General features: G+C 43.3%; 1 protein-coding gene across 5 annotated transcripts in view; it reads right to left on the minus strand.

Annotated features, from left to right (window-relative positions):
- Positions 1-20,601, minus strand: part of LRMDA (leucine rich melanocyte differentiation associated) — a 1,104,406-nt gene that overhangs the window by 67,162 nt on the left and 1,016,643 nt on the right. The window lies entirely within an intron of this gene.

The raw sequence follows: 20,601 nt of genomic DNA on the forward strand, positions 1-20,601 counted from the left end.
GCGCCATCCATCACAGCTGCAGCTCAGCCTGGTGATGTATTACACTAACATATCATTAGTGCAACGGCAGAGCAAGGAGCTTTGATGATGTATTGGGGCCATACATCATCAGAATGAGTCACTCTGATGATGTATAACTCAAAAGATGGTACTATCCAGGGAAATGTGGACATACCATAAATCAGGGACAATGTTAAAGAAGAATACCCAGGACAGCCTCGAAGGAAAACAAAGGTTCAGGGGTCTCCCGCAGTAGGGTGGAGAGACAAAACTAGTACATTCTTAACAGCTCAGACTGAAGCTTTGTGTTAGCTGTGGCGTTCTTAATGACTAAACCAGACCATCGGGATCCCAGGGTGACACTTGGACTTCCTCTCCATCTGGAATTTAGCTTGGCTTCTGCTTTCCTGCAAAGCCCCCTTGTCCTGACGGAGATGCTGAGTCCATCAGATCAAACACAAACCGCCCCAGGTCTGTGCTTCATCCGGGGCCTCTTGGATTCGTCAATGGATTGAGGGGACTTTTCAGTCTATGATGGTTCAAGCTTATGTCCTCTCAGAAGTTCTCCGCCTGCAGCCGTTGATTACTGAACTTCCTTAGACTCATGAAGCGGTGTGAACTTGGCACTAGATTAAAAAATAGAGCTAGGTCTTAGAAGGTACAAATCCTTAGAACACAGTTGAGGATTTCTATTTGTAAACAGCCTAGATCTTGCTAAAACTTTCTTTGCTTTCCTTCCTACAAGCAACAGAGAGGCGAGGAGCCTATGTAACATTCAGTTCAAGGCACAGAAAATTCTCAAATTAGAATTTTACACTGTCACCTCCTCAATTGGATTAGAATTGTTGACACATGGGTTTGGGACCTCCTTTGCCTTCTTTGAAGTCCCTTCCCTTCCTTTCCCCAGCTTTATACCATCCACAGAGAGGTACATTGTGGAAAGTGTCTGCCTCCCTTTAGGATCCTTAGATTAGGAGGACGTAGGTGACATTCTCATGCTTAAGAGCATGAACCTCTTTGTAATTTTTAAAACTAGTATATAAAGAAAGTCTTAAGGAAAGGGAGTTGAGAGCCATAGGGCAGGAGGAGGAGGTAAGACCACACACAGGCACACGGGGAAAAAAATTAACGTTTGCGTTTCATGCTGTATTTAATGCTGAACTGTCAACTTGAGATCTGAGGCCCAAGCATACTGATTCTACCCCTCCACCCAACCAGAAATAACATAAAAATCAAAGCCTAGGTGCTTTGGGGCTGGAGAATATCAGAATTCAGCCCTTGGCATATGGGATCCATTATAGGCAAGAAGCCCTCCTCTGGGAGTTCCTTCCCCCTGGTCCCCACCCACATCTCCACAGGGGAGGGGGCTGCAAGCAAAGGCTCTTCCAGTCAACCCTGGCCATGTTGCTGTGACTCACTGCCTTTGTTAATTGCCAGTCCTGCTGTGGACTCTGTCCTGGAGGCAGTGCAATTGGACGGCCCTCTGAGGGGGTGCAGGAGCAAAGCCTCAGCCAACCATAAAACACAACCGCCCTCCTTCCTCTCCTTGTGGGAAGGACAAGGGGGGCTTTACCACCTGAGCAGCAGTTAAGTAACAAAATGCTTTTTTTTTTTTAGTGTTCTCAAATAACTGTGCCTTCAAAGCCTTTTAAAACTTGAAACAAAACAGATCTTGCTCTGCTCTTTATTTACTTTTTTGGTGGAGGGGAGGGAGGAGAATGTGGGAGCTGAAAATGGCAGCACAGTCCTTGGGAGTCAGTTATAAAGGAGCAGGCACTGAAAGGGTTCCATAATGTGTCTGGGACCCCTTTGCTGATGAATAGGATGGCAGTTACCTGCATCTCTGTGCCAGGCCTCCCCCTACTCCTGCAGAGAAGAACTGGGAGGCACAGGGCGTTGGGCTGGGGATACAGGTCCCTGTGGGAAGGCCGGGGAAATGGCTATAGATAATGCCAAGGGATGGACTGACGGGGCAATTGGAACCTTCTGGACAATGCAAATGAGTAGTCAACATGGGTACAAGAGAGAACAGAGAATTCTCCAGAAACAATAGTTTTAGCTATTAGTGTCAGTCATCTTCAATCAAGAATGGCCTGGGTCAAGCTGTGTTGTGGTACAGCCATTCACCCATCCCCTACTCATCAGACCTGCCAGATTCTGACAACGTCAACAGTAAGGGCAGCAGCAGCAGCAGCAGCAGCAGCAGCAAGAGGTACCCCAGTTATTACACACGTGTTGCATATCAGCACGACGTTAAGCGCTCTGCTTACATTGTGTCTCACCTACTCATCACAACTGCTTGAAGCGGTAGTTTTATGCACCCCATCTGCAGGTGAGGAAACTGAGCCCAGCACCGTGTATATATTTCCTTGGTCACATGGCTAATAAATGGCAGATCAAGATTTCAACTCAATTTCCATTGGCTCTGAAGCTTCTACTAGTCAGTACCATGTATCTGCAATGCAGTAGCAGACCTGGAATGTCACCCAATCAAGCTTTGAGTCCCCCTATCGCTTCATCCCCTTCTCAAGCTTCTGGCCTTCAGGGATGGCTCAGAATTCCATGCTAGAACCCATGGCCAACCTCTTCAAAACTTGGAACAAGAATTATTGTATCTCAAAGCCCCTACTATTCTGTGTGTGAATTAAAGAGAAAAATGGTCCTGAAGCCCAAAGGCTATTTGCCTATAGGTGGAAATAAAGGTAGAAAAGACCTGGGTTGGGATGGGTCTACCTGGGGAGCTACTACAAGCTTGAGTTTCCATCATCAGCTCTGAAACTGGTCTCAAAATTGCATCCTAGTCTTTTGATCACATATCCGCCTTCTCCTGCTTTCGGAAAGACAGTATGACAGGAGTCCAGAGGGCAGCAGAACCACACAGAGGTAATACAATTCAACTCTTCCTAAATTATCTTACTCTATAGATAACAATAATAATAGTAATAATAATAATAATAAAAAAATTAAAACATCCTTGGTATGTGATTTTATGTCCCCCCCCCCAACTTCAACATAATAATGCATAGTTTTACAAGATGGAGGTGCAAGAACTAATAAAATATATGGTTTAATTAACTAAACTTCTGCTGCAGTCCACATTAGAAGGCCATGATTTAGCATGCCCTCTCATCCTCAGGACAGAGCAATGCAAACAGCATAATTAAAAGTTGATGAGAAGTGTATTTATTGGGCACACAGAAAGAAGAGACACTCAGATTTATGATACATAAAATAAACCTTTAGTTTACAATATAATTAATATTTTAAAAACCACAGCGTGCATATAATGCAGCCGAAGAGTCCGCCTCCGCAGAAGGATAATTTCTTTGGTGCTGATCTTGGCCCCGTTTAATAGTAAATTATGTTCCCGAGCATATACAAATGTAACATGATCTATTATGATCTAGAGATGATGCTCATTGAGATGTCTGCAGCTGTGATAGATCATGGTTGCGCGTCTCTGAAGACACGGAAGATGGCTGAAGGGCCAATTATTTATCTGCGGCATGAATTCCATGGCTATTAGTCACACACACGGTGATGCAAAATGAGGGTATGCCACTACATTTTAATCAATCCACGCTCAGGAAAACCCCTTGTTAGCACAGAGCTGAGGACATTGGGAGTTTGCAGGGGAGGAGCAGTGCTTTAGAAAAGCAAGGGGGCTGGGTGAGAGGAACAGGCTCAGAGCAACAAGAAGCACCCAAACAATCCATGGTGGCCAGTTAGACCCACCAGCGTTCATGGTGTTGAGTCACGAGTTCAATTCCATGTAATACTAATAAGCACTGCACGGGATAGGTGCAATCTTTTCCATGTCTACTATACAAATGAGGAAACTGAGGTCCTGAGAAATTAGCATGCCAGTAACAGCAAAGCCAGGGTTCACAATCAGCTGTTTACCTCATTCTGCTCCAGCTCAGGGCTCCTCCTCCTACACAGATTCGGTTTCTCCTCTGAGACACACCCCCGAATTGCCTCTATGGGAGACAAGCATCTTCCACCATCCATCCCTTTTCCTTTCATACTTACTCCAGAGGCGCTAGTGACCTGTACACTCAACAGTCTGGGAAACTCGTCCTTGGTCCCATCCTCAAGGACATTCCCAACAGGGTCATGATTGTTGCCCTTTAACAGATGTACTTTTTCCTTTTAAAAAGTCCTGCTATATAACTAAATAAGTGAGTTACTTTCTTTCCTTTCTTCTTCCTATTCCCTTCTTTTTGTCCTTCCTCCCTTCCTTTATACGTTTTTTAAACCTTGGAATTGAGATTAACAAATGTTCTTGTGTTTTCTTTTTACCTAAATAGAGATACTATATACTTGGGGGACAAACAGGTGGCTTTGTGCATATTCTCTAGTCTCCATTCTGTCTAAATTCCCCAGGCTGATGAGTCCACCTCACTCCAGGGGCTGTAAGGAATGTGGGCACAGAGTTTGTTAGAGTGGTTCTTTTTCAGCTACCTGTTCATTCTGCTTGTCCAAGCACCTGGACCTTTACTATAGGGAGCCACTGAAGGACTTCAAGAAGGAATACTCAGATAATTCCCCTCACCCAATCTACATGCTTCACAGGTTATAGATTAGTTACGAGCATCTTACAGAGAATGGGCAAATGCCATTCAACCACATGATGGAACTTTTAGGAGACAGGATTGCCTAGCTTTGGATCCCATTGCTTCAGTCACATCCTAGTCTGGGCCCTCTCACCCTGGATGGTAACTAACCACAGACAAGGAAAAGTCCAGTCCAGCATGGGCCACACTTCCTATTCGGACTGTACCCCATGCTCGAAGTAGAAACCAGTATGGCTTCCTCAGCATCGGGAGGGACCCACTTGGCTTGAATTCTCAGGGGGAATTCATGACAGCTTGAGTTGAGACCAAATTTCCAAAGTGGGTGCTATGTCCTGAGCATGAGCTTTGAAATCCTAACCTGGGTGGTCTGGACAGGAGTCCAATCAGCTGGCAGATCTGGATTTTTACTAAGTTCCAATGCAATTAAATGAAACATTTACCTACAATCCTAATGTTGAAAACTCTCTCAGTGAAGAGGCATACAAAGGAAACACACAAAATAAATTAAGCTCAATGTAGATAAAGAAAATAATATGAGTTCTTCTTCATTATCTGGTTCATTACACTTTTTAGTGCTTATTAAAATCGTTGTTAAATGATTTAATTTTGTTTTGGAAAAAAGTGGATGAAGAAGGGAATAAGAGATTAAGGAAATAAAATGCTGAGGTTTCCATTCTGGAACTGGTTATAGAACAAGGACAGGATGAGAAAATTAATTTGTAAGTCTCTCTGGGGGAGCAGTCAACACCAGGCATCACAAAGCACACAATTTGCCTTATTTTTTGCTTAATTGGCATGACCTTCTCTGGGGAGAGTTCAGCCTAAGCCAAGTAAGAGGACAAATCACCTTTAGTGTGGCCCCTTCTGGGTCATGGATAATTTTTCTGACAGCCATGTCAGATCAGGATGTTAACGTATCAGCTAGTGCCTCTGTAACCCAGCACTGAGAGGGTAACTTACTTTCTATTAGCAGGTATGTACATACGTACCTGTACACACACACACATACACATCCTGGGGTGGTTTAGTTCAGGTCCCCAGTACTGACTTGGGGAAGAAGGGCTCTGAGAGAACCTAGGTTGTTCTAGGTCAGGACAGATGGTAAATGTTGCTGCTAGAACCACCTCTCCACCCTCTTCAAGAGGGCTTCTGTCATGGATTTAGTATCTTCTAGCTGTCCCAGATGCCCTGAGGTGCATGTTTGTGGTGGTGGTGGTGGTGGTTCTGACCATCAGAACATGCTGTCTTCACCAGGTGAAATATCTGGAGCTTCATCTATGACTTTAGGACACCATGCCTGAATATAAATGATTAACACCAATGACGGAAATGTGGAGTTCTGAGATAAGATCACAGAAAATTATTTCAGGAAAGAGGAGACTCTGCATGCCCTTCAAAATGCAGCATGTAGACTGCATAGGACCCAAAGAACTCTACTGACTGCTGTGGAGATGCCCTGGGTTGGCTCCAGATGCTAGAAGGCTCAAGTATGGTCTCAGGAAAACTTTCTTCAGACGTGGGCCCTCTCAGGCCTCTAGAACCAGTCTTGGGATCACTAGGTGTTAATATGCAATTTTAGACAAGGACATATACATGCCCTTGACCTCCTGGTCTCAGCTTACTTTGCAGCCTCAACTTAACTGGGACCACCCTTTTGTCCTAAGTAGCAGTCATCCCAAACTATTTGACATTTCCTGAATGTATTTTCATTCTTCCACCCCTCTACTCCCTGAGGCAGAGAGAATGTGTGTGCTTATTTATCACAGCACAATCCCAATAAATGAGCACCACTTATTCATTACTATCCTTCCTTGAGGGTAGGGACCATTGTCTTATGATTATTAAATGGATATCACAGATCTCAAAGGGCTTAGCACATGGTAGGTGCCATAAATGCTGAGTCAATGGACTATGACATGAGAAAATCTAATATCAAAGGAAAGCACAGGAGATGGGAGCGTATACCCATCGTCAAGGCAAATTAGAAAGTGCCAAGCCCCTTAGCAGAGATGCTTATCTTAAAGGTTATGGCAGTTTAGTGGAGGGGAGAACCGAGAAGTGTGTTACCTGAGGACCTCCCTTGGCTCTGAGCATGTGTGATTCTAAGATGCAGAGATGCTGTGACATTCGGGGCATGCATGGATCAGAACGATGCTGGGAGGAGATTGGTGAGTCCTGCAGAAGGGCTCACAAATGAAGTCCGAGGGTATAAAGCATCTTCTTTTTGAGTTCTAAAAGTTGGTTTTTTCTTTTCTTCCCCAAAATTGTCTCCAGCAATTTTAGTCTCTCTTATAGTATCAAGTTCTTTCCCATGTCAGTCCACACCCAACAGGAAGATATTTAGGAGCCCAGCCATTGGTCAAAGGGCCTCCTATCAGACAACCAAGAGAGCACAGACTGACAGTAATGTCTTCTAACAGAGAAAAGAGTGGTTCCTTTGCTGCCTCTGCCAATGGAGAGCACCAAATTAGACCCACTGGGGGCCTGGGACATCCTTGGCAGTGGGGACTCAAGCATCCATCCCATGCTTACTGACCACTGATATTAGGTACAGGGAATCTACCATGTCCTTTGCTAGAGATAAACTGTGTAGCTACTCTCAACTTTTCTGTTGCCCAGAGACTTCCACCCATGGCTCAGCGTGAGCAGCATCATTAACTGGAGAGACAACAAGGGAGGGAACTGGCACTGGTGATCAGCCCCACCAGAGGAAGGGCTGGCCTGGGCAGGTGCCAGGGATGAGCCAAGCAGAATCTCTCCTTTATCCTGATGCTTCCCCTCCCAGGAGCCTTCAGTCTCTGTTACTAAATCCTCTGCAAACTGCAGTGAGGGCAAAAAGCAAGCCTCTTCCTTTCATAACGAATTTGGACATAACTGAGGACTGTTTCTAGGTAACTCACCCTGCCCTACTTTCTCCCACCTGCTTTCTAACAAAGTCAACTGGAGAGCAAACAGAGTTGGGCTTTCAAAGCCTGAGATTTAAAACAGAAAAACCCTCCCTTTTGCAGCATCTGTACTTACAAATAGGTGTTCTGTATTTATACAGCATATTAAAACCCAAAGCCTATAGTAATGCGACATTAAAGTCAAGAAATGCAAAAGTGAAGGGTTTATGGCATTGTTAGCTTGCCCACATTGTGCATTCTGCATAATGAACCTCACCTTGAAATTCAAGCCATATACCATGAGACGGAGTTCACCCCACCACGAAAACCTTAAACCTTTTGCATTTTGTGAATTTCATTACTGCAGATTGCAATATTAATAACTGAAATGTACAACCAAGAAAATGCTAATTTTCTGCCTTTCCTTTTATTTTTTTTCTTTCATCTATTTTCCCCTCTAATTAAAAAGGAGGGAAGCTAAAGAAATAAAAAGAAATGGAAGGGGAAAAAGCCAATGAGATGTAAATCTACAACACAAATTCACAATTGTATGGAAGGGTAAACTGAGGTTCTGAGGGCGATGTCCACAGTTACTCACTTTAGAAGAGACCTCACAGTAAGTTTCCCACTGTAAACTCAGTGCTCTTTGGCTGCATTTCCCTACCAACTCATTGATGAGGCCCCAAATCCAAATGAGGAAATGGATCCAAGAGCTAATAAAGGACAGGCCAAAGCCAAAATTTCTATAAGCAGCTAGCCTGACTTTTCTTCCATTTACACTATCTGGTTTATTATCACTTTGCATAACTCTGATCTCAAGGGGTACAGAATGACTTTAAATTACTGGCATTCAAAGAAGATTCATGTTTCAAACAATAAAAGGAATGCATTCTCTCTTTAATTATGTAATTCCCAAGGAGAAGAACATACTTAACTCAGCCAGCATGGACAGAGCCCTCAGGGCCACACGTTATACTCAGCAGTATCCTTTTCAACCCAACGAGCTGGCACCCTTGCAAGGATGGTTGCTCCCCATTTTTCATGGAGAAAAGACATGGGATCTGAGATAGAAGCCTTTGAAAGTCCTGGCTCCCTCTCCAGTAGCCTGTTGTCCAAGCAGGCTGAGGTCATCTGGGAAACAGAAAGGGTCAGTGTGACCTTGAGTCAGACTCAAAGAATCTGGGGCCAGGGCTGCCTTGGCACTTGGGGTGCTCACAAAATCAGCAAAAAATGGTATGAGTGGATTTTCATTCCAAGAAATCTGAACACAGAACATGCCTTTGTCTGTTTCTTGGCTAGAATGCATCCAAAGGCAATGCCAACTTGGCACGTGTTGGCCCCAATGAAAGAGAGAGGAGACAAGGAGGGACGAGCAACCGCAGGAAGAGGTGCTCCTGGATGTCACAGCATCAACTTCTAGAACTTCCTGACCCAAGTAAACTGAGGGTTTACCTACATGAGGAATGTTTTAGTGGAGTGTTCACTGTCTCACACACCTTAGAGAGCTGGGGGTCAGGTTTTGGTTTTGTGAAACTGTTTGGAATTACAGTGACTTACTCTGTGCTGGAAGTCTGAGGCCCTTCTGCCTGGGACCTCCCTCTGCAGAGATGTTTATGAGGAAGGGTGTCAACCTGGGGGCAATGGTTCAGCTAGTCTGTCCCTGCCCACGGGGCAGTGAGAACCAATTGCTGTAAGTGAGGGGCAAGGAGGGGAAGAGAGGAATGGTCCCAGGTGGGTTTTGCTTAGGACTCCTTTACAAATGACCCTGAAACCTAGTGGATAAAGTAGAAACAGATTTACTGAGGCAAAAGATGGGGAAAAGAGGAAAGACTCAAGGATGGCAGATGAAAAATCAGGAACTGATGTCTGTCAAACAGGAGACAGGAGGAAAAGGGGTTTTTCTAACTCCATCAATCTTGCTCTGAGTGGCTTACCCTTCCCGGGTCAGTTTATTGAATCCAAAAGGTGCTTAGCCCAGCCAGCGGCAGCCTGCTCTCTCCTCTCCCTCCTCTCTCCTCCAGTCCCTGCTGCTCTCCTCCTAACAGATGGTAGTACACACGAGCATTTTTTTTCTTGCTTCTGATGCTAAGCATGATTTACAGGCTTGAGTTATTATTTATCATTATTCATTTTCTGTCAGCAGTGCATTGAAGGTTAATAGAAATGCCAGCATGCTCACTGATTTACTTAGTAAAATATTTGTTCCAAGGTTTAGGTCATATGATTGGTGTCTGAGTGAGTTTCAGGTTTATGCATTATGAAAAGCAAGATGACTTGACCTTCAGCCACCAACACTAGCACCATATATTACTTTAGTGAGTGACCTTCAGAGACCTGAGATGCAGTAGATGTATTCAACACATGTTAGCCTCCTCCATGCTGCTGGCACTGGACACATACCAGCTGAGTTTATGCAATGTAAGCTGAGCCCTGGAGCCCATCTAATAACTGGGAGGCAGAAGAGATGTAAACTCAAGCTAAACCAGATCCTCTTCCTAAGATAATAAACTGGCTTTGCAGCCCAGCTGTGCTGAGGCTGTACGTACATATGGGGACTAACTGCTTCAAGTTGCCTCCTGGAGTCCTTGCAGTTTGGTGGAGAGAAAAAGGGGAACAAAAGGACAATTCTTAAGGAAATTGGTCTTGGATGAGCAATTAGTTGGGGCCCCAACGGGAGAGTGGGCTTGGAGGGACCTGCCATGCCGGTGTCACTGTGCTGTGGTTGCAGGATGGAGGTGACAGAGGAGGGAGTGGTAGCAAAGAAGGGAGGGGCATGAGCCTGGGTCTTTAACAGCTTACAGCCAGGTTGGCAGAAGTGATCCATATAGCATTACAGGGATACAGAAATAAAAACCATGTCAAAAGTAAACAGTGGATAATTCTTTCTAAAGGGCCAGCTCTAACCATTGCTGTAGAGGTAATGCAGTAGAGTGTGGTGGGTTCGAGAAATAGGCCCAGACTTAGGATGCGTGAATTTCAGTCCCACTCCATAGCACAAGCTGGCTTAATCTCTTTAAGCCCCAGCTTTCTATTTTTAAATGAGGATCCTAAGTGTACCTTCCTCATGAGGCCGTTGAGAAGGTCAGTGAAGTAATATAGGTAACGGGCCTATCACAGAGGCTGCTACACTCATCAAATATTTGCCATTATGTTAAGTTCTGTGAAGAGATGGTGAACAGATTGCTGAGAACATATGGCAAATCTTCATGCTTGAGAAAGGACTTGATATGGAAGTTAAAAAGGAAAAAGAAATAATACAGGTTGGTGGAGAAAATAGGTTCCTGAAAGGACAGAAAGCCTGCTGGGTTCCAGAAACATGCTACAATCCTGGAGCTAGAAATGAAAGTCAAAATGTCTAAGAGCTTAACGTGTTTTTGATTCCTAAACTGTGCTCCTTCCCTAAAGTTTTTCAAAGAGGCTATTAATGTCCCTTTATCAACAGTGCACTAAATATTATTTACTTTCATACCCAAAGAAAATTTCTCGAGTCTCTAGAATGGCCTCAAAAATGGTTGTAAAATTCAGTGATCAGCCAACGTTCTCCAAAGAGTCTTCTCCATCTCTCTTCCACTCTGTCCTTTTCATTCCTTGCTCTTGGCACTACCACCTGGACTTCCCACCCTAAAGGTAACACATGTTATGTCTACATTAATTTATCTAGATTTAAATAAAAATGTATGTTCAAATCAGGATGAAATCCCAGAGCAGCAGCATAGTCAGGTCAAATAAGAAGTTGGCAGATAGACTGTTTGAAAACCCAGGCTTACGTCAACTATTCATGCCAATGGGCGGCGGTGGGTGTTTTGTTCCTTAAAATATTGCCTCAGGTGTCTGCACAGGTAGCTGTAATACCCCTGGGCCCCATCCAGTTCTCCTGAAAGTGGCATGTTGTAATACTAAGCCAACAGCCCACAATGGACAGGGGTCAGAGAAGGTAGCCTGACATCCAATGGAAATCCCCTTTCAGAGAAAGCAAACATTAGGAATGGACCCAGAAATCCCCTGCACATCAGCCTGAAGGAGAAGGTAATATTGTATTTGAAATAAGAGAAGTCATCCCTCACTGGGAACATGGCAGTGAACAAGATCTGATCTACAAAGAATGGAAGACTGCTAATGGTCATTCACTCATCCATTAATTCTAGACATAATGTTTGCTGGGTGGTGGGGAGGAGGAGTTCCTATATTCAAGGCATTCACTCAGTCTAGTAGGCACACTCCTCAAGGTTAAGGCCACGATACTGGGACTCATACAGATCATTTATAACAGCATCGTAGAGTCTTACCACTAGGTAAGATCTGAGAGGTCATTGAGTCTGATCTTTCCCCTTTGCATTACAGAACTCTGAAGCCCAGATTTGCTGATCAGTGATTGTCAGTGGCAGAAATAGGCCCGGAAGAGAGAGCCTCCGGCTGCTAGGTATAATCTTTGCCCCTCTCTACATTTGCCTCTGCTTTAAAAATGCCTTCTCTAAAAGTGGCCCTAATGATAGGCTGATGATGGGGCTCTGGCTGCCCAAACTACAGGCCCAGTCGCAGGAGAACTACCTTTCTTCTCCTTGAACAAGGGTGGAAATGCCAGAAAACCCATGGTGTGTCAGAAATGTTGATGGCTAAATATTGCAATGTAATAACAAAGGCAACCTTTGGAGGAATAAGGAAACAAAGCAATTTAAATCTCATTTAAATACTTTTCCCTTCTTTCCCCTATCTTCACCCTCGACTGTTCAGCGAGCCCATCTGAATTCTGAGGGCATGTTCAGCCTCCCACAATAGGGGCTGAGGGCTGGAAATGTCCTTTCTTTTAATTTCCAATACTAGCTAAATTATCTATTGCCACAATCTGTGATTGATTTAGTTTTTATTGCTCTTGGCTGCGACAATCTATAAGGACCCAGCTGATTTTCCCTTTTTGGGTTTTAGGCTTTATTGCTGTCATTTTAATGACAGATATTAAACACAGGGAATTCTCATCTGTATTTTCTCCAGTAGGCTGAGCTGTATGTTGTATTTGAATGTGGACTGATACCAAGAACTGGTTTTCCAAAAATTCCTTCTCCTGCATGCTCCATGCAAATATGTCAGGAATCTGTAACATTTTTGAAGAACACATGCATTGTGAAGAACACATGTATGACTAATTTCATTATCATAGTGCCAAATATATAGTAAATATCTGATCAATATTTGATGAATAAACTAATGAGTGAAGACCTCATTAACCCTTTGGCTATGAACTTTTCCATGAATCTGCCATTAATTCTCACTTCTGAAGGCTAACTGAGCATCTACTGTGTGCAAAGAAATTGTGCTAGGTATAACTCAAAGAAGTATATGACCTTACTTTCTATGAACTTGAGATTTATTGATAAAAACCAAGCATCTACATTAAAAGTCAACATTATACAGTATGAAATGGTGAAAAGTGAGACTGAAAATTTCCTAAAAGGGTAAAAGAATGAGATATAGTCCCTTGAGTAACAAAAGAGAAAAGTAGTAGTAAAGATGGTGTATGTTAAATGGAAAAGGGAACCATTTGATACTATGTCAGGTCTTTTTCAGCTATAAGAGACAGAAACCCAGTTCAAGTCAACCTACTGGCTCACATGACTGGCTTCAGACCCTGCTGGGTGAAGGGCTCATATGCTGTCATGAGGAATCTAAAATGTTAGCTCCCTAAAGACGAAAGGAATGATCATTCTGTACAACCCTACTTCTATGTTCCTTTTACAGAGTTTACAACTAAATGCATCTTCTTTACTTTTCAAACTTGTACACAGTTTGTTCAGTATAAAAAATGTAAGATTTCTTAATTTGGTTTTGAGCTGTTCTCTTAAGTCTTGAAAATACGTGTTCAAATCAGGATGAAATCCCAGAGCAGCAGCAAAGTCAGGCGAAGTAAGAATTCAGCAGACAGACCATTTGAAAGTCCAGAATTCAACTCTGTATTCTGTTTCTTAACGACAGGCTCAAGAGGGGCTGTCTCCCTTCTTTCCCATGCACACATTTGTGAGATGCATCACTCAGTGATATCCTAGCTCCTGCTCTTGGGTGCTGCTCCTGATATTTTTTTTTTCACTGGTTAATAAACTCAAGTATCACTCTAGGGTGTTCTTTCAGAGAGCCAATTCTGTTTAGAAGAGAAAGAAATTTATTTAGACTGGACTATCATGGGATTATTTATGGATGGTGAAGGTGACGAAGGGTAAAGTACCATCTAAAAAAATACAACAACCCTATGGAATTCGATTTTTGCCTAGTCAGGAAGCACAGAAAATTTGTGCAGATAGTAGGCATATTTAGTAATAAACATTTATATTTTATGTAATTATATGTATAAGTATTATATCTTGGATGATACAAAAAGGTAACTTTTCAAAATGTTCTGGTTGATACTATTTTTCTTGGACATCACAGCCAGCATCTCCACCAAACGCACTTCCCAATCCTCCAATCAGGGAGAGCGACACTGGCAGTAGGGATGCTGAGACATCATCTGTCCACCTGGGAAGGGCCCTGGGAAGAAGAAGAGCCCAGCCGAGGGTCCAGATGTCTCAAACAAATCCAAAATTCAGTCAGAGGGCCTAAGACTGTCATTCAATTGAAGCAATAAGGAAACCAATAATCACAGATTAATTGTATACCAAGTGCTTTGTGTATGTTCTGTAGTGTTTTCAGATGGGACTTTAAAGTCAGAAGATGGGTTGGAATTCTAACGGTGATCATTTTTATCTGTGACTTGAGTAAGAGTGTAAAACACAGTATCTTCTACTATTTCATTATCACGGCTACTCTGCAACTATTACTTTTACTACTACTATAATGATTACCTTGTTGGATGTTACATAATTCAGCCTAAAACCTTAAGAAGTAGGTATTACTATATCCATTACATCAAGAAGAACAAAGAAGAAACAAAAAAAAAGGAAACATAAAGCAAAACTAAGAACTATTAGTTTGTCCAACATTGTCTAGCAAGGAGGTAGTGGGTTTAGAATTTGAATCTAAGTTTGTTTGACTCCAAAACCTATGTGCTAGTCCAATAAGCCATAATACTTATAGGGTGGATAAGAATGCAACTTCTTTAGAGCCAATGAAAAGAGAAGAAGAATGGGTGTCCAAGATCCCAAACAGAAGGAAAAACTCTTAGTAGAGCAAGGAGGACCACAGGGAGCATGGCTTTGGGACCATCTCAAACACCATCCAAAAAGACCACCCCAGTGCTGAAGGCTGCTCATATGTCACACATTCTTGTTGGCTTAACCATAAATCTTGCCTTGATTCTCCTTGTGCAAGCAAACTTTTGCTTGGTACAGATTGCTGTTACACCTTTCAGTTACTGTGGAGAGGCATATCTCCAGTAGGGCCAAATTGTCCAAGACAGTTACCATTTAAAATACAAAATATTTACCATATGATCTAGCAATCCCACTCCTGGGCATATATCAGGAGGAAGCCCTAATTTGAAAAGATGCACCCCAATGTTCACAGCAGCACTATTTACAATAGCCAAGACATGGAAGCAACCTAAATGTCCATCAACAGATGACTGGATAAAGAAGTTGTGGTGTGTGTGTCTATATATATAGAGAGAGAGACACACACACACAAACATATGATAGAATACTACTCAGCCGTAAAAAAGGAATAAATATGTCATTTGCAGCTGTAACATGGATGGACCTAGAGGTTATCAGACTAAATTAAGTAAGTCAAAGACAAAGACAAATATCATATGGTATCACTTACATGTGGAATCTAAATAAAATTTTAAAATGTGGTCCTTTTATAAGTGCCTCTTCTGTAAGTCACTGAAATATTCTGGAAATTCTGATTTTTAGGTTTCCAAAACACTCTTAGGCTGATTTTTCTACCTAAAAAGAGTTGAAATAAGTTTATTGGGCTTATTTTTAATTTGGAAAATACAGCTCATTGAACAGGACCCATCTCCAGTTCAGCTTGCTAGCATCTGTTGCTGCTGATCTCCCAGACGGGTTGCATTGCTGCCGGCATCAGGACAAGGAATTCAGAGCCAGACACCCTAAAGGAGGGAAGAGCCACATCTAGAAGGCTCCTCAGAGGATCATCAGTAATACCAACAAGAAAGTACTCCGTATTTATGTATCATTTGATATCAGATTCTCAAAAACTCCTTGTGAGGTAGGCCAGGTGTCTTACAGATCAGAAGAGGAATACACAAAGGAAGGGTCAGGGATTTCATACTAGTAGGCAGGTGTTTTACCTGAGATGGCTCATTTATTCTTCCCACAGCACTGATGGGTAGAGGTGAGCTATTTTTTCTCATTTATAAGTGAGGAAATTTAAGATTAGAAATTTGAAGTAATTTGCCCAGAGTAATACAGTGAGCACATAGTCACATAAATCAAGGCTTCCAGGTCTTTTCCTGGGTCCACACTGGCTTTCCCTCTAGATCACAAAACTCCATGACCCCATTCCTGACAACCCACTTCAGGGGATACAGGCCCTGAGCCCTTAGCATGGAGAAGTAAAACATCTGGGTAGGCCATGAAAGCCTCCATGTTTAGGAGTATGCTTTAAAATCCGGACCATACTAAGAAGTTCCCATCCAAGAGGCTAGAGTGTTGTTTCAGCCTCAAGAAAGCCCTCCCCTACATCTGTAGGGTCAGTGAGGGAGCAAATCTGAGAACAGATTCATACTACTTCCTTATCCAGCACAAACATCTCTCCCAGTCTCGTATTCAGAGAGCATCCAGGCTTCCTCACTTGACCGCTGCCATCTTTCCCAAGCACAGAAAACTCAGACTTGAGCCTTTTTTTTTCTTGTGGAGATCAAACTCAAACACAGTTCCCTATTTAGGGCAAGTGAACTTCTGCAATCATAAATCAGTTTACCATTTTCTCAAATTCTTTCTACCATTTTATCTATCACTTTATCAAACTCTTCCTGTGGGCACAATGCTACATATCTATGGCTGTATTTTTTAATCCTTACAATAATCCTATGAATTAGTTATATTTTCTCATTTTATAGAAGTAAAAACTGCAGATCTGAGTTACCAGGGCCCTTTAACAGGAAATTGGCCAGGCTGCAAAACAAATGGCTCCTTCTGGGTCAATAGCATCATACTTAAGGCAGACTGGTATCCTTCAGAAGCAGAAGCTGGCTAATAGCCCTCACTGACGTTTCAGCTGCACACGAGGTAGTTCTGAGCTTTTCAGGCACTTGTTCCATTTCTACGTGGGATGGAGGGTGAAGGGCATCCTCATGCCTTCAGCCCTTGGAGGAGTGGTTTGTGTTTATAGGACTAGCATCTGAAGTCACCCACCTTCCTCCTGCCCGACTGTCACTTGTCAAAGAGCCAGGAAATACACATGATGTAACTGCCATGGAATCACCCAGGTACCAGGTGAAGGACAGAGCCTACCTATGTGCAACCTGAAGTGGAAGGGAGAGGTGCTCTCTGGATGGTAGCAGTTATTACACTCAACCTCCCCTCCACCATTCAAATCTAGGATATGGCATTCTGCATATCCAAGAGGAAGGAAGGTGGGTGTAGAACGTAAGCCATGTAGCCTCAGCCAGATGCTCACCCAAGTGGTCAGTGGAACCCAGCTGGGACCAAAAGGATCCATTAGGGACCAACTGCCAAACACCAGGCACCTAAACTCCCCCAAATGCAAAGACCCTTTGTTCTCTTGAAAATGTGTCTTTGTTGGTGAGGTTGCTATGGCTGTGGCCTTAGGAGGGAGGAAAATGCCAACATCTCGTTTTTAATATGGTAAATGTCAGTGTTTATGCCTGCTCGGGCTGGCCTAATTATCCCATGTCCTCTAAAATCTTCTGCTGTAATTACCACTCACCGCAGTGACACCTCCTGCTAAAGGGAGCGCCGTCAGCTGCAGGAGCTCAAAGCCAGAGCACACTCAGCAAACTGCCAGCGACACCAGCAGCTGTTTCTGGTTTCGAAGCCGTGGGAGCTTCATGAGCCATTTTCTCCAGTCCCTCTGGAGTAAATGCCACCATGGTTGAAAAGTTGGAAATGTTTGTCAGGTCCAGGAACAAAGCTGTGAATGAATACTACAGTAATTTGCTTTCCCACAATCCCCTCTTTTCTCTGAACCAGCCAGAGAAGCAAGTGATGGGGCTAGAGTGAAAAAAAAAAAAAAGACTATTAACACCAGTGGTATCTGGTATGTCATTGCTATTATGGGTATAATAGCCTTTGTGCTATCTACGTATGTACTGTAATGCACAGAGAACTACTTGAAGAGTTGAGACAGCTCAAGAGAATAGCTTTTAAGCAAAATGCCATGCTAAAGAGACTGATCATCCTTCTTAAAAAAAAATGCCCATTAGCACACACGGGCAGTACTGAATTGCGTTTGCAGCGTAGAGGGAACAGTCTGGCCTGCCTTCTATGCTTGCAACCGTACAGAAGGAGGAGGGGAAGAAGAAGAAGAAGAGAGAGAAGGGGGAAAAAAATCAATAAATTCAGTGTAAGCAAAGTCACAGCAACCTTTAAAATAATAAGACAAATCCATTTATTTCACAAATGTCTTCATTTCCAAATGCCATTGTTTGGGGGCACTGGGCTGTCATTGTCTATGACATTTTCGAAAAGTTGGCTCTTAATCATTTAGGTGGAGCTGGAGTTCTCCAGCAATAGCCAAGTTAAAAGATTATACATTCACCCCACTGCTCTGGCAGGGAAGATCGACTTTAACAGCCTTGTCCTGTGGGGTGAAGGAGGGAGGCTGGCGGTGGGGGAAGAGGTGGGGAGAAAGACAAGGCTTAAATATGGACAGAAAAGCTCAGCTGTATTGCTATATACAATGAAAAGTAATTACAGAGAAAAATGAAAGCTGTTTCTTGCTGTTAGCAGGAAGAATAAGAGAATTCTGTACCTTTTTAAAGCTCCGAGTCCATTTTGATGTAATTGGTTCTGGAATTATTTATGACATTAATTGCTGCGCTATCGACTGCCTGTCAGTGGCTCTGGCAGTGAGTCCATCTTTCTTAGCAGAGACAGCCTGCTCAGCCCAAACTAGACTGACAAGCTAATTATACCCATCTTCCCCTTCAATGACAAATGCGGCTCATCGGAAACCTTTCGAGAAATAAGCTCTCCTTCTTTCCCCTTTTTCCTGAGCCAGACAGAACGGATATCTCAAGGTGCAGATCGCAGCTAAAACTCAGCTCACAGGGCTATTAGCTCTGAACATCTCACTTGAGCCAAAAAACCTAAGCATCTTATGTTATCAAACTGTATGTCATTCCCTGATGCTAGTTTTCAGGGATGAGCAGGGGCCCGGCCTGTCAGTCAGAGCAGGGCAGAGAGAGAGCCGAGCCAACTGAATTAGCTAAGTTCTTCTTCACTGCGTTCAACTCAGGTGATGATATGGAGACTGGGGAAATGCCTCCTGTGCTTGTATAGCAGCTGTAGGGGTCATCTGAGGGGGATATTCAAAAGGCAAGGTGGATGGTTTCCCTGGCCACCTCTTATCCAAAAGCCCTCCTGTGATTTAGTGGTGTAAATTGTTACTGTGTTTAAAGTTGATTCTGCAAACAATTTTAGGAAACCAGTTTGGAGGCATGACATATACTCCATCAAGCATTGCTCTGAAAAGCAGTTACTCTAGTGTGTGGTACACATGGAGGGGGCACAAGAAATTATGTGCCTCCCTTGTTTTAGGAGCATGTATGCTAATTTGGAAGACAAGATATGTACAGGAATGGGCATGAAGAGTCTTTTCTCAAAGCATAAGGTAAACACATGAGAGTCATATATTTACAAGAAGGATGGAAAGCCTTACAAAATGCAACTCTCCTTTGGAAATATCACCTAGTTTATTCTCTGCCACGGGGATTTTTGCTCTATTTTGTGCTGTCCAAAATAAGTGGGCAAAATGAATTCTCTTTTTCAAAGATACAGGTGCTTCAGAAAAGAAAGGCTCATCTGTGGCTTTGCTACCCAGCTGGGAGGAGAGGTAGGAGTCTAGAATTCAAGGCCCTCTACTCGGGCCTTGGGCAAAACGCAAGCTTTCAAAAGCCAAATCTGCAACATGAGCTGAATAAACCCCCATCTGCCTCCCAGACAAAGCTTGGTAGGAATACATTTAGAAAAGTTATGAAAACACTGAATGAAGAAGAACTCTGTCATACAGCTGCAAAGTACAGTGATGAGAACAAGGATGAAATATGAGCTTTGGAGCAGGGAAGGCATTGGATACAGCTTGCTTCAAGAAAGATCTTAGAAGGCCTTTGAGACTGTGGGATTCCTAGGGCAGTTTTAGGGACTTTGGGATCCTTCACATAATTTGCTATTGTCTTTATTTACAGTTGAAAGTCCTGTTTATGGAAGCTAACTTGACCAAGGGGAGGACGGTGGTGGATTTGTAACACTGGAACATTCCCCAGAATACCCTCCCTTGCACAGATCCAAGCTAAGGTGGGCCACACAAGACATGTTGTACGAGGTTCAGAAGAGGGCAGTGGAGGCGCGGCCTTTAGTCCTGTGAAGTCAGGGGAGGCAGCTCATGCACTGTCACTTATCCATCAGCTCATCGGAGTGGCCTGGGACAGAAGTCAGGCTCACAGCTTCTCAAGCTTCTGCTGGGTCTTCCGCTGCAGCTTTGCTAATGCCTGGAACAGGTGACAGCTTGACAAATGGGGCCAGCTTCTACCGCCCACCCCCTCATCAGAGCAGGAGACCCATAGGACATGAGAGACCAACACAGGTTCCAGAGCATCCTCCCGAGTTCCAACTCTGCCTTGTAGTTTCCAGCTGTCCTGACTGCCCCACGTCACATCTGTCTTTCTTTCCTGCCTGTCTGCTATGGACTTTGGGCTAAGCACTAGTATGACAGATAAACTAGCATAACTTATACATATTATATATATTTATAAATATATATAAATATATTCCCTCAGAATCAGTCATTGTCCAGCTGATGCAAGAACCAAGACTCCTAGTGGAGAAACAGTCCAGTAAAAGGACAGTAAACCACGTGGGAAAGGAAACTTGCTACCGTGTCCACAAAGACATGGACATCAGCATGCCTCATGAGATTTGATTTTTGTGGTAGTGTAAGGCAAACGAGAGAAGAAAAACTATGCAAAACATGAGCTTTGTATTTATAACTCTCAATACCTAGAC

The sequence above is a fragment of the Vicugna pacos genome, chromosome 11 (genome assembly GCF_048564905.1).
Source record: "Vicugna pacos chromosome 11, VicPac4, whole genome shotgun sequence".
Lineage (NCBI taxonomy): Eukaryota > Metazoa > Chordata > Mammalia > Artiodactyla > Camelidae > Vicugna > Vicugna pacos.